General features: G+C 41.0%; 1 long non-coding RNA gene across 4 annotated transcripts in view; it reads left to right on the plus strand.

Moving 5' to 3' along the window:
• LOC144243649 (uncharacterized) overlaps positions 1-14,603 on the plus strand; it is a 108,672-nt gene that overhangs the window by 61,762 nt on the left and 32,307 nt on the right. Inside the window, exons 5-6 of one of the 4 annotated variants that reach the window (XR_013338721.1) lie at positions 9,834-9,999; positions 10,706-11,076. The exons of 2 other annotated variants lie outside the window; for them this stretch is intronic. This is a non-coding gene — a long non-coding RNA (uncharacterized LOC144243649). Of the gene's footprint in view, positions 1-9,833; positions 10,000-10,543; positions 10,615-10,705; positions 11,077-14,603 lie in introns of those variants that run through there. One more of the 4 variants, XR_013338723.1, reaches the window with a different exon arrangement.

The following is a 14,603-nucleotide window of genomic DNA, read 5'->3' on the forward strand; positions in this document are numbered from 1 at the left end:
CCAAATCAGAAGCACTGGCCTCACTGGAGCTCCCTGGCAAGCTTTTCAGTCACCTTCAGCTCTGGGCCCCTCTCAGTGCTGTGGCTTCCATCTCCTCCTAACAAATAAGTGGAATCTGGAAGGCTCTGTAAGCCCCCACTCAATCCAGTTTCCTACACCCTGGGACAGCATCGGGCCAGGGCCCGTTAGCCAAGTTTCATTGCAAATCCTTGAATGGCAGTGGTTTATAGGCACTCTGGGTCAGAGCCAGGGTAAACAGGCTGAGCCCTGGGGGTCAGTCCAGCTGGGGTTAGGCAGAGTGGAGAGCCTGGAGAAGCCAAAGAGAAAAGAGGCTGAAAGAGATGGTCAGAAGAGGAACTTTGGCAGTTCTTGATTCGTGCCACCTTCTGGAAGCCTTGAAAGGGACTGAAAGGGATATGGTTTGGTAAAGATGAGTGCAGAGGAGGTGCACATATTTGATTCAGAATGGGCAAAAGAGCATTAACCTTTCCTTCAAAGCCTTCTTCTCAAACACGGTGTGTTCTGTGTAAAACAGAAGGGTATAGGCTTTAGTATGTATCACAGGGTCCTTGGTGGTGGACAGACACCTCCCTGTGTACCCCGAGGTCCTGTTAGCAGCCACCACCAGCACCCCAGCATAAAGAGAAGAAGCCATATTTCTGGCAGCTGCTACCCTCCCTGGTCCATCTCCTTACACTCGTTGGTTGCCAAAAGGCCACTGACCTCTGCCCCTGCCCTACTAATTAGTAGAAGAGTCGTTCAGACATTAACATTCCTCATTTTCCCTACAGGTTACATCACTGCTGCCTTTTAAAATTTCTTCATAATCCTGAAAGCTACCAACAGAAGTGAAATGAACGACTTCATGTTGGAGAATCCGTAGGCAGTCTGATTTACTGTGAGCTAGAGTCACAAACAGGAGCACAGGGTCGTCATTCAAGAGTCTTGCTAGCAGCCCAGGTGATTCCCAGAAGAGAGCAAAGCCAGAGGGCAAGGGCAGCTGGTGATGTAGCCAGTGGGTTTGATTGGCTGGAGCAAAGAGACAAAGGAGCACGTGAAGTCAGAGCAGAACACAGTGCACAGGTCCAAGAATGCCCGTGGCCTGTGCTGTCCTGTTGTTATACATGTACACAATTCATGGAGTCATTCAGCCCAGTAGTTGGGGCCCAGCCAAGGAGCAGCCCGTGCTGTGCCCTCACAGCCCACTGGTTAGGTTTGCAGTGCCTAGTTTCACCTCAAAGGAAAACATTGATTTATAGATATCAAACCTCAGGCCACTGAGAGATCTAAGCCATCCTGTTCTGAGGCCTCTGGGAAGCTTCTGCAGCATCAAGCTGCCAAATTGTCCCAAGTGCTGAGTGTTAGTCAATGGCCCTTTTGTCAACTACCTACAGCATACCGGGTGCTGTCTCATAAACTGTTCCACTTCCTCCTGTCTCCAAAACCTCCTTCCCTTCTCTCATCTTCATAGGCAACTGCCCTCATTCAAGGTCTTGGGATTTCTGTATTTAATTTCTAGAATAGACTCTGACCTGATCTCTATGCCTCATCCACACAAAAGCCTGAAGGGACTTGCAAATGTATGAATCTGATCAAGTCATTCTGCTTCTTAAAACTTTTTTGTGTGTCTGATGCCTTTGGATGTGAGGTCTGCTGTTGGCTTGGCATTCAATGCCCTGCATGGCTGCACCAGCCTGCCTCATGCCCTGGGCCTTCCCATCGGTACTCACCCAGAATGGGCACACTGCCTCGCTCCTCTTTATGCCTTTCTGTGGGAACTTCACCTGTGTGTGCCTGCCAGGCAGTCCTGATTTGCCCTTTGTGATCTCGGGTGTCTTCCTTTTATCCCTAAAGTCTTCCAGACAACACTCACCCCAGCTGGTCTCCCCCACCCATGGGCGGTGGAGTGACTCTACAGCTTGTACCACTTATTCCTGTTGCATCCCCCACTTCCCTGTAATATTTATTTCCTTCATTTTCAAGGGAGGAGATATCTCCCCCAAGGGAGAGAGAACTAGTTCTTGGAGGATGGGGCTGGAAAAATTTTACTCTTTTTATTATAAAGCACAGATATGCATGACAATTCATAGATATATATCCACAGTGTATCTGCGGTATTAAAATTTCATGGAGGGCAGGGGACAATGGGAAAAAATGTCTAAGAAGGCTCCTTAGAGACCAATAGTGAAAAATAGGTTGAGAAATACAGAACTGATTTGTTCATACATCTTTCTCACCAATTGGACTGTGAACCTTTTGTGAGTCCCCAGAGCTGATAGAATGTTTTGAATAAATGTGTAATGTTGAAAGCTGAAGGCATGTGTGCTTGAGTGAATTCTCCCAGTAATCCTTTGGGGTGGCATTACTGTCCCATTGGGGGAAGATTAGGAAACAGGTGCTAAGTGCCCCTCCCCTACCTCCACTACCAAAGCTCCAGAGTTAATAAGGATAAAGTAGAAACATTTTAAATTAAGGAATTCTAGAGTCCAAATCTAATGTTCTCTTATACTTTAGAATAATTGATATAATTTACACAAAATTGGGAAAATATGTTTCCCAATTTGCCTTCAGCATTCAAAAATGCTTTGGTTGAAATATCCTAAAGCAATCTGAGTAGCCAAGAACAACCTTGGAAAATCAAGCCTGTGGTCTTTCAGACTCCAGCAAAGATGCCTCAGCGCTTGACTGAGTTGGGGTGAGGATGGTGGCCTTCTACCTGACTCCCAAGAATCCAAGGTATAATCAGGTGGAGCCGACACCACCCACTTAGTTCATAACGCTGAGCCTTGCAGTTAATCCAATTAAATTAAAATTTTTTTTNTTTAAAAATCTAGCCTTGAGCCTCTCTTGTGTATTGAACTGAGCAGCATAGGGGGCTACTTTGCCCTCAAGAGGTAGGGGTGGTCGAATGAGAAAGAGTACACACAATTGTAATGCAAGATTCAACAAGAAGACAGTCATGAGAGAGACTTAGGCAACTCTAAGGCAGGAGATGAGCTACAATGGGAAATAATGTTATTAATAAAGATGCTTCCCTTGTTGAAAGCAAAGCAAAGCAACATCTATAAAATGGTTTTATGAGTCAACTTGTTGAAGCAGGAAGAGCTTAGTAGCTCAAACCAGTGTTTTATTCTTTCCAAGGTCAAGATGAAGTTTGAAACTGGATTTATGGGTCTGTTTGTTCAATCAACTCCTCATTTTCCACTCCTGAACTTACGAGCGATGGGTAGAAATCCCTACTAAATGACAGTTCATCTGCCTAGAATGAAACCTTTTGTTTTTAAACATAAATACTTCATCCATACAGAAAAAAAGCACTAATCATAAGGGTACAGTTCAATGAATTTTCACAAAAAGACCAAACCCTTGTTAACAGCCACTCCGATGAAGAAATAGAACATTATCACATCCTGAAAGCCATCCTGGTTACCATAGATTAGTTTTGCCTTTTTTGAACTTTGAAGAAATGGAATCATACAATATATACTCCATGTGTCTGATTTCTTTTGCTCAACAATATGTCTGTGAGCTTCATCTAGAATGTTGCAAGTAGCAATAATTTGCTCATTCTCATTACTGAAAGAATTTCATTGTGTGGATGTACTACATTTATTTAGCAACTCTACTGTTGATGAACATTTGGATTGTTTCCACTTTTTGGCCATTATGTACAGAACTACTATGAATATTTTTCCTACATGTCTGTTGATGAACATATGTGCTGATATATACTCAGGAGTAGAAGTCCTAGTTGATAAGGTATACACATGTTCCTTTTTAGTCAATTTTGCTAAATACATTTGAAAAGTAGTTGTATCACTTGTATACCAACTGTTAAGTAATAGTGTGCAAGAATTCCAAATATTCCAAATGCTCTCCAATACTTGGTGTTGAATAACTTTTTGGCCATTCTGGCATCATTTCTGAACTCGTGATTTTAATTTACATTTTTTAAATGACTAATGAAGTTAGGCATCTATTCATATGCTTATTCACCTTTTGGATTTTCTTTTTTGTAAACCACTTTTTCAAGTCTATTGTACATTTTTCTGTTTATATGTCTACCATTTTCTTTATTAATTTGTAGGAGATCTTTATATGTTTTGGATACAAATCCTTTGTCAGATATATAACTTGCTAATATTTTCTTATAATCCATGACTTCACTTTTCACTTTTTTAATGGTATCTTTTGATTAACAGCAATTTTTCTATTTTAATGCCCTGTAACATCAATTTTATGATTAGTTCATCATAAAATGTATAAATGCTATTAATGAAATCTTTGCCTTTCCCTTGCTCATGAAAATAACCATCTGATCATAATGCTGAATCTTCCAATCCATAAGCATGATCTATACCTTCATTTATTTAGGTCTTCTTCAATTTATCTCAGTAATATTCTGTATATTTTGGTCTAAAGATTTTGTTCATCTTTTGTTAGATTTACATTCAACTTTGGGCAAATTCCAAGTACCTATCATTCTAGTTTTAAGAGACATAAAAAAGAAAGTCTAAAATATAGGCCCTGAATTCAAATTGCTTTGGTGTAATTGTGGGACACATTTGCAGAAAAGATAAAAGACTAAATAATAATGAAGTAGTAATTGTTTGATGTAGGCAATGAAAAAAGAGAGAGGCAAGCAACCAAAGTGGATTGAAACTGTTGGCAGAGATGCCCAGCCCAGGATGTGAGAAGGTGTGAGATGGACTTACAAGGATGAATGGGAGCATTTGCAGAGAGGAGTGGAAGGAAACATTCCAAGAGAGAAACTGGAATGAACTGAAGTCTAGAGGTTAGAATGAACATAGCATGTTAAGGACCTAACAGGGCACTGGTTGATAAAACTGTCTACACTCTGATTCATGAGTAGTGGGAGATAAGATGAAGTCTTGAGCTGAGAGGCCCTATGAACAACAGAAGGAAGATCTTCCAGTACATTTTGATGATGGAGTTTGACATCCTGGCCCTGGGAAGGGAGCTCAGCAAGTATTCACCCTTGCTTGACACTAATTGGCAGCCAAATAAGAACTTCCTGATAGGAACTCCCACACTCTCCTCCTTGAACCTGACCTATCCAAGAAGGCCTCTAATCTAGAAATGAACTATTTCTTATAGAATGTATAAGTCAAAGACACTTTAATAATAACCCAAAGTTCATGGCCCAGCCCAAAGGCTCAGATTCAACACCTACCACCCAGTGCTTCTGAGAGAGCTACATCTGTAGACCAGGTAGTGATGGTCTACCAGTGCACAATTTCTCTATAGCTGGACTTCCCAGAAGAAATGGGGCTGGAAGTGGTTGTTCAAATCTTACACTAATTGGGGTTTTGATGCCCCATTTCCATCCTAACTTAGACAAAGTTAAAACCAGCAGGCTTAGGGCAGCTCCAGAACTCATGGAGGCAGGTCCTTAGGCCTCCTGGGAGCTACTGGAATGAGTAAGGCATGGAGTAACCAGTAATGAGTTCAAATGATAAGATTCCTAAAGGGGACATGACTATGCATTTTGCCAAGATTTATTCTAATTTTGGAACCCAATTGGAAACTTCTGAACGTCATGTTCCATTTGGCTCTGACAAAACACAGCTCTGCATTGCTTTGTGTTTGTTTTATCCTTCAAGATCAGAACATAATTTATTTGTAGTTAGATTTTTGTATTTAGCACAAATCTCCATTTAGATAGAAAAACAAGCGGATATTTTTTTCTTATATGTCCTTAGGGGGTAAAAAAAAAAAAGATGTACAATGGAGAAAGGTTCCACTAGAAAAACATGCATACCCAATATAGAAAATTTACGCAAACAGAAGCACCCAGAGGAGAAATATTTTATAAAGCCTAAAGTATAATGAGTCCTCAAACTTGGCACAGAACAGTAGAGATCAGATCCAGAAAATCTTCAGGACTCTCCTCCATTTAGGCAGGACTGCATCTTCTCTAGCACCTCCTCCTTGTTAAAATTTCTTACCATATTTAAACAAATATTTTGAGAATAAATATTATAACTTCCCTGGGAACCATGTTCTCTAACACTCCAGCACTATGTCTCAAACATGAGGATGTTTCCCTATCAGTCCCCATTTCCCTCTCTTTATCTCATTTTTCATTTACTGTCAAATGAATCTTTTGGTATTTATTGGTACAAAACCAAAATATGCTATAGCTAAAATGTACTGGGATCTCCATTAAAGCAAAAATTGAGAAGAATTGGGGGTAAGGTTATATTAATCAGGACTCTTTCAGAAGCTCAATATAAAATAAAACACCCCCCCCCCCCCCAAAGGAGATTTATTGGTTCGGGTAGCTAGAGTCTTCTCACCACCTCCAGTTAGAAAGGTCTCAGAGATGGACTCTGACCACACTGAATCATGTGCCCAAGTCCGGACTGATCACTGAGCCTGGAGCTGGGTCCTTTGCCCACATGGCACGTGTTCATAGAAAGTAGATTTATTTCCAGGAGAAAGAGGGATTGTAGATGGTCACTTAGGGACAATTCTAAACTGACAAATTTGAAAGATGCATAAAGAAGTATTTTCCACAGTGTATTGGATCTAGTACATTAAGATTTTGGATAAAGCATTATATCTTAAATACAAAGGTATTAACAAAATGACCAAAAGGTATTAACCATGACCACCACTGTCATGGTACATAAGCACTGATTACCCTTGAGGCCTGCTCTAGAATGTATAGCTACTTTCACTGTGGACAACTTAAGAGCATCAAGAAGACAGGATAGCATAATGGCTAAGAGCATGAACTGTGGATACTAACTGACTCAAATTCAAATCCTCGCAGTGCCAATGGCTAGCTTTGGTATTTGGGCAAATCATTCATCCGCTTGAATGAATAATAATAAAATTTACCTCTTGGGTTATTATGAAGATTAAATGAAATAATACACATAAAATGCTTGGTACAGTGTCCAGTACTTAGAGATCACTGTTTACTCTAGATATTACATTTTAATTACAAGCATCATAATTATTATTATTAAAAGGAATGCCAAGGAATTTCAAGGCTAGAGAGTTCTAGGATGGGTGATAGTGATAATGTTCCATTCTATGATCTTTCTGGAATAAGAAACATCTTTCTATACCCCCTCTCCATCTATATCTAGCCCCATCCTTTGCCTTCAAATTATTTAAAATCTCTTTCTTCCACCTTCCATACTTTCTCTTTCTGTCCACTGAGGCATCAAACACTAATGTACCTGGGTAGGAAAAACAAGATGATGGTGCCCTTTGTACTTGTTTTAATCTTTCCAAAAGAGACTTCACAGGTAATTGAAGTCCAAGAAATTACAGTCTTAGGAAGTGTCCATGCTGTGAGCAACAAAAGATAACTCCTCAGAGAGATATCAAAACAATTGACCAACTTCTGGAACCAATTGGCAAAGTTATGTGTAACTGCACAAGACGACATTGCCAAGGAAAACCTGTGAGGTCCTCTAGGAAAAGACTGGAGTCTTCAAGACTGCACTTCTACCTTCTCATTAACTTTATTATACCTTACTTTTTATAAATTTTCCATTGAAATCTCCAGAAAGGGAGATGTCTCAAGAGAAACTGGTTCCTTTACGTCTACCACAGCTGTCAGGGATCCCTGTCACCTATAAATTTAGCACTTAGAATTTTTTAATCACAGAAAAGAGTAAGAGACAGGAAAATAGGTTCCATTTGAGTTTGACTTCCATGCTCTATTGAATGTCTGTGGTAGCAATTACTCAGGATTCAGTCTTATTTTTTAAAAGAAAATGTTTCACAATATTTTTTTCTTTCTAATTATGAAAGACAGATAGAATAACACCTTATATTTACATAGAACTGGTCCTTGGAAAGTGCTACAAATAATGTCATTCTTTTTCCCACCATAATTCCTTGTGGAAGCAACATATTTTCTTCACACCATTTTTGTAGGTTATGTAGTCTGTCAGAAGCATTATGGGGGCCAGAACCTGGGTTTTCTTTGGATTTGAAATGAGGTATTAGGTTTCCTTCTATTACAAAAACAGCAGTTCTACGCAAAAATGGGCTTTTATGCATAGTGCTCCAGGTAATTGCCATGGGAAAGAGCTCATGCTCTTGCTTTTCAGCACTCAATGAAATCATCATTTTCCCATTCTCTTACACTTTTTATAGACATAACTTTAATGGTGGTAGCATCCTATCTATATCAGTTATTTGCTCATAGTAGTGTTAAGTATTATTCTATGAAACTCATGTGTATCCAAGGTCACAATATATTTCTTCCTGTGACTTACAGTGGTTTTAATTTTTTCCAATTGAAGTGTAACTGACATGTAACATTTTATTAGTTTCAGATGTTCAACATAATGATTCAATATTTGTATACTTTGAGAAATAATCGCCACAGTAAGTTTAGTTAACATGTTACCCTACACAGTTATAAAATAAATTTTTTTGTGGTAAGAATGTTTAAGATGTACTAATTGTACATCAGTGTCTTAACACAGTAAAAATTTATTTATCATTCATGTGACAGTACAAGATGGGTTCTCCTACCCAGCAGGTGAAGGCTATACTCCATGTAGTGATTCGGAAACACACAGATCTCTTCCCAATTTGTAGTTTCACAACCGGTTCTAAGTAGAGGCCAGGAATACACAAAGCACAGAACAGATCCTGCAACAAAGAATTTCCTGGCTCAAAATGTCAACAGTGCCAAGGTTGAGAAATACTGCCCAAGAGACACATTATCTTCTGCACCTAGCCAGCTAAATAGGGAAGGAGAGGAACTGATTAAGATAAAACCGCATTGTAAATGCCTTGACCTGGAAACACTAGTCACATGATCCCCACCTAAATGTAAGAGGGCTAAGAAATGAGTCCTGGTGGGCTGCTGCTTCTAGTAACAGCTCTTTTTGGGGAGAGCGAGAATTTCTAGTGAACAGCTAGTTAACTTGTCACAGGGGCCAATGGCAAGATTTGAATTGTATATTTGCCTGGCTACTCAAAACACTGTTGTAGGATCAATATGAACTAATAAAATCAGTGATATATAAATACATCCCTGACCTCCTCCTTGGGCTAAAGATCTTCTGTCTAATGTCCTATTTAATATATTATTCGGTGTCACAAACAACACAGCCAAACAGAACTTTTGGTCTTCCCACCCAAATTTCATTTCTCATTCATCTTTCTTATTTCCACTAAAGATGACACCATGCTCCTTCCCACTTTCCTACATCCTTCTCCAATTGTTCAGCAAGTCTTTGCAGCTCAATCCCCAAGATGCCCTTCAGGTGTTACCATGAACCACCATTTCTAGCCTGAACAACCCAGTAACCTTCTAGCCGACCTCTCTGTAACCTCTCTTTTCCCACTACAGCCGGTTCATTCACATACCAAGCTGTTCTTTGTAAACTGTAAAGATTATTTCTTTTTTAAAAAATATTTATTTACTTTGAGAGAGAAAGAGAGAGAGAGCAAGTTGGGCAGGGGCAAAGAGTGAAGGAGAGAGAATTCCAAGCAGGCTTTACACTGTCAGTGCAGAGCCCAATGTGGGGATCCATCTCACGAAATATGAGACCATGATGTGAACCAAAATCAAGAGCTGAGCACCCAACCAACTGAGCCCACCCAGGCACCTGTGTAAAGATTATTTCTTTACATCTGGTGCCAGATCACTCTCTTGAGTGCTTTGACATATGCCCCAGCAAGGGTCATGTGAGACCTATTCACTTCACTCCACTGTTCCTCTGGGGTCTGCACACCCTCCCTTCACTGAGATTCCATTTCCTGAACCTGCGACTGGCACTGGTTTGGTGGCCTCTAGATTCATTATGGTTACCTTCATTGTACCCTTCTAGGAACATGGCATCGTATTGTAAAATGGAGAACCAATTTGTCAAAATGGAGCAGCTAATTTGTCCAAATCCATGAATCTCACCCTACTCTACAAAACTCATCATGATCTGGCCATCTAATCTCATCTCCTGCCTTTCTCCACCTCTTCACTTCACTGCAGACACACTGGTATGTAGTCTTTCCCTCTAATGTTCCAGGTCTCCTTCGTCTCAGAGCTTTCATATTTGGTGTTCTCTTTCTCCTTGGAGCATGCTTGCCTGGATACTTGCACACCTGCCTCCTTCTCATCTTTCCAGCCCAAGGTGTTATCTCCTCAAAAGGGAAAACACTCCTGAAATGGCTGTTACTACCTCCCTCCACCTCTCCAAACCTATATCCCATCTCCTTGTTTCAGTTTCTCCAGAACACCTACCACAATCTGGAGATGATACTTATTAATTTTTTGCATGTATACTGTTTGTCTCTCCAACCCAGAATGGAAACCCCATGAGGGCAAAGTTTTGTCACTTACCCCCAGTTCTAGAACAGTATCTGGCATGTAGTTAATACATGGTCGTTGAATCAGTGAACCTACAGGGGAACACTGGGGCCCTAGAAGAGTAAGGAATGGCGAGTATGAGGTCTTGCTCCAGCTCTGCTACAAATCTCGTAGGTCCAAAACTGAGTCTCACAGATCACACTCCCTCCTCTGTAAACCTGTTTTCTTACCCAGGAAAAGAACTAACCAGAAAGGCCTCCTAGAAGCACAGATGGGAAGATCCTCAGACTTAGCAAAGAATTTTCTCCAGGGCCGGCAAGCAGTTATCATTGTGGGTCACGTCAGAAACCTCTGTGCACCTACCAATAAGTGACTTCTGACCTGCTCTCCTTCCAGGCCACACACAGAATTGCCATTACTGGGGAGAGTTGGAGGCCTCGTGAGGAAAATTATCATCGTCATCATCATCATCATCATCATCATCATCATCATCCTTGCCGCTCCACATTCAAACTAACCTCTATTATCTTTTTCTCTGGCATATTCAGGCTGCTCTTTCACCTTTTCGAACAACCAAGACTGCTCTGTGCTTTTGAAAGTGTCATGGTCCAAAAAACTAGATCCTTAGCTTGATGCATCCCTAGAAGGTTCTTGTGGCTGGCTACGTGGCTGCTTCCTGGGGCCCACGTCAAGCTGAGATGCTGCTTGGGGTGCACATATGGGTAGCAGCACCTTTGATGTCCTCTTTCACCCCTCTGCATTGTCCTTTACAGACTGATTTCCTCATTCTTTCAATTAACAGCTATTTATTGAGCACTGAAGTGGGCTTTATTTTTTTTTTATTTTTTTAAGCATTTTTTTTAATGTTTTATTTATTTCTAGGAGAGAGAGAGAGAGACAGCGTGAGCAGGGGAGGGTCAGAGAGAGAGGGAGTCACAGACTGAAACAGGCTCCAGGTTCTGAGCTGGCAGTCAGCACAGAGCCCGACGCGGGGCTCGAACCCACGAACCGCAAGATCATGACCTAAGCGAAAGTCGGACGCCTAACCGACTAAGCCACCCAGGCGCCCCTGAAGTGGGCTTTAAAATGCATACAAACAGAGGCACATCTACTGTGAAGTTAATACAACTTAGGCTACAACACCCATGGTCACATAGATTTTGCAAAATTTACAAAAGTGAAATATTTTAACTGAAGTTTAGTTAAAACCATCCTTCCACTCTGACTTCCCTTTTTCACACTAACCCTTGTGCAGGGTTGCCACAGCCTTTTTGGAAATCTGCTGAGGTGAAGGTGATTTGGAGTTACATTTGAGTTGGATTTAATAGGATATATTTATATGGTTCACAGCCGTGTCTGCATATAATAGTTATGTTGTTGTGATTCATCTTGGTCTAGGATTGCTTCTAGGTATACTCCCAGAACCCACTGCCACAACTCATCCAGCATCATGATATGAGGGTACACAGCCAGATGTCATACCATGATATGAATGCACTATGCAGAATCTGAACTCGTAAATACATGAGAAAGGGAGGGTCATCCAGGCATGAGATTACAAAGGCAGAAGCTGGTCTGTGGGAATTCATCCAGTCATCAAACATGTAAAATCACATGCAGAGATTTCAATTCTTATGGACATCTAGAAAAAGAGGAAGTTATCTCTGTGTCTGTAGGGCTTAAACTCTTATAGGAGTAGTACCATATTTTATTTTTTAGTTTTAGTTTAGTTGTTTTTTTTTTTTTTCTGAGAGACTGTATGGACAGGGGAGAGAAGCAGAGAGAGAGAGAGAGAAGAAAAAGAGAATCCCAAGCAGGTTCCACGCTCAGCATAGAGCCTAACATAGGGCTCAATGCCACAACCATCAGATCATGACCTGAGCTGAAATCAAGAGTTGGTTGCTCAACTGACTGAGCCACCCATGTGCCCTAGAAGTAGTACTATTAATAGCAAATATGTCCTGGCTGAGTCGATTGTTTAGTATCCCAACTATTTACTTTAAAATATTAAAAAATTGATTTTGATCAACCATGTTAGTGAAAAGACTTCATTATCCTTCTATTGTTTCTTTCTATAAAGTTATTGTCATATGAAGAGGTGATCAAAGAGTATATAACCAAAAAGGTATAGAGGTATGTCAGGCAATTAGTTACTAGAAACAATTTGCTATTGACAGGGTGGGGAGAGAGGGAGGATTGCAATGTTTGTAGCATTTCTCAGCATTTAAAGTTTTTAAATTTATTTCTACTTCTATTTTTAATCTTAATGGATATTTAATTTTTTAAAATCCTTCCACATTTGGTAAGCTAACTGGGTCATCTTCTGGATACAGGTACAAATGATGTATTTCTGATTATTAAGGAGCTTCCAATAGACATTAAATGAGTCCTGGGTAGGAGAAAGGGTGAAGAAATTATCAGAATGTGTTTGAAACTCCCTCCATCTACTAATCCCCCATTTCCCTCATCTCTCCTAAAAGTAATCTCCAATAAATTGGGCTCTTAATAATCATATTCTTGAGAGAAATGAAGGGGCTAAATTGTGGTGTGTGTAATAGGTGAAATTAGGCAACTCTCTTCTTTCCCTTTGGCCATCACCATTAAGAGGAAAGCCAGCAAGCATGACAGGGCTAAGCCTTACTCTTGACTCAGGTGTCCTAAAACAGGTCCTAAGAAAAAACCTTCTGATCTTGGGTCAGTCAGTCTGAGGGCTGGAAGACCCTGAATGCAGTCATAGCGTGACATCAATGAATGTTCTCTGTAGAATCTTGCATCTTTTCTTCCTTCCCTGCTTAGACTACAATGATTAGTCAACTGATTTCCAAACATTCAGTGAATGTTTGACTTGGGTGAGCCACTTACAGCAGAATTTGAACTACAAATTGGGTACCATGATGCCCAACCCCACCCTTCAATCCTACACAGTTGTTTGCAAAAGATCTCTCAAATGGAGCCAGCTCACCAATTGATCATTGACTGTGGTTACTGTTTCATAAAAGAAAACGAAGCACATCATGGTTTTCCTGCAAAAATTAACCAGAAATGTAAAGGGATTAGAATCAGAAGAGTAGATGAAGCAGCCAGCAATTAATCATTTACTACAGGGTGGGTGACCTTTACATTGAAGGTAACAGGTATAATTAAACAGCCCCTTGCTGAGTGGGTGTTGAAACTGAAATTCTCTAGGCCTGACTCATGGCTTTCCACCTGGTTCCTGGCTCTTTCCGACTTGGTTGGGAGGCAGGTTGCCTCTCATAACAAACTCTGGGAAATCCCCGCCTCAGGACTGCCTTGGAAAACATTGCCAGTGTCTTACTTGTCATTTAAAGTTTGTTTGTGTGCTGGGCCAAGAGAAGCCTGCAAGCAGGTACTTGAAGTGGGTGGAATGAAAGCCTAGGGATCAAATAGTGCCCTGGATACATTGCCAAGGCCAAGGGAGGTACAGAGACCTACTCACAGAAAGTGTCTGTATCTGCACTCCAATGCTGTCATTATTGTCTTGCTGTAGCCCCTGAAACCTTGTTTATTTCCTGTTTTGAACTTCTGGAGGCGTACCACGCAGGACAGTTATTAAGGGCAATAACATCATAGCCCAGTGAGGTGGGCTAGCCTTTTGTGTTTCATTTGGGTGGGACCATCTTCAATATTATAAAGTCCAAAGCAATTTTGGCTCTGCAGACTCCTTTTTATCCATAGATACCTTCTAATCCCTACCTTGAGGACCCCCTACCCCACATCTTTCCATTCTTGGGCTTCCCCTGTGAAACGAGAGACTTTTAAAGATGATCAAGTTGTTGATGCTTAGTTCAGATTCAATGTTTCTCTTAAGTCTGAAATCCTCTGAATCTGATGGGAGAGGGGAAGGAAGTGAAACTGGATAGTCCAAATAATTTATAGTTAAAGCCAAGATTTATGAGGGGAATTACTGCACAGAGCTTGGTTTTGTGTGTCTTTGGACCTGGGGGCCAATTTCTCCCCTTTGACTGCCCACATGTGTCTCTCGTGGCTCTGTGGCACCACCCTTCCAGGGTGCGGGGAAAGCTACAAGGGTGCCATAAGCCAGGAGCTTTAGTCCTAAAAGCGGGGGGAGAGTGGCCCTGCCGGTGTGCTTGGTAATTAGCATGTGGCTCTTCAAGATGAAAAAGAAAGACTTTGTGGTGGCAGAGGAGGAAGCAAAAGGAAGCAGAGAAAGAACCACAGGCTGTGGGAAGCACTTTCAGGGAGATCAGGCCTGGGGGAATGCAGGATGTGCTTAGACCCTTGAGTCCTGTCTGGCCTTTTCTTTTGCCAAGTA

Source organism: Crocuta crocuta, unplaced genomic scaffold (assembly GCF_008692635.1).
Source record: "Crocuta crocuta isolate KB4526 unplaced genomic scaffold, BGI_CrCroc_1.0 scaffold586, whole genome shotgun sequence".
Taxonomy (NCBI): Eukaryota; Metazoa; Chordata; class Mammalia; order Carnivora; family Hyaenidae; genus Crocuta; species Crocuta crocuta.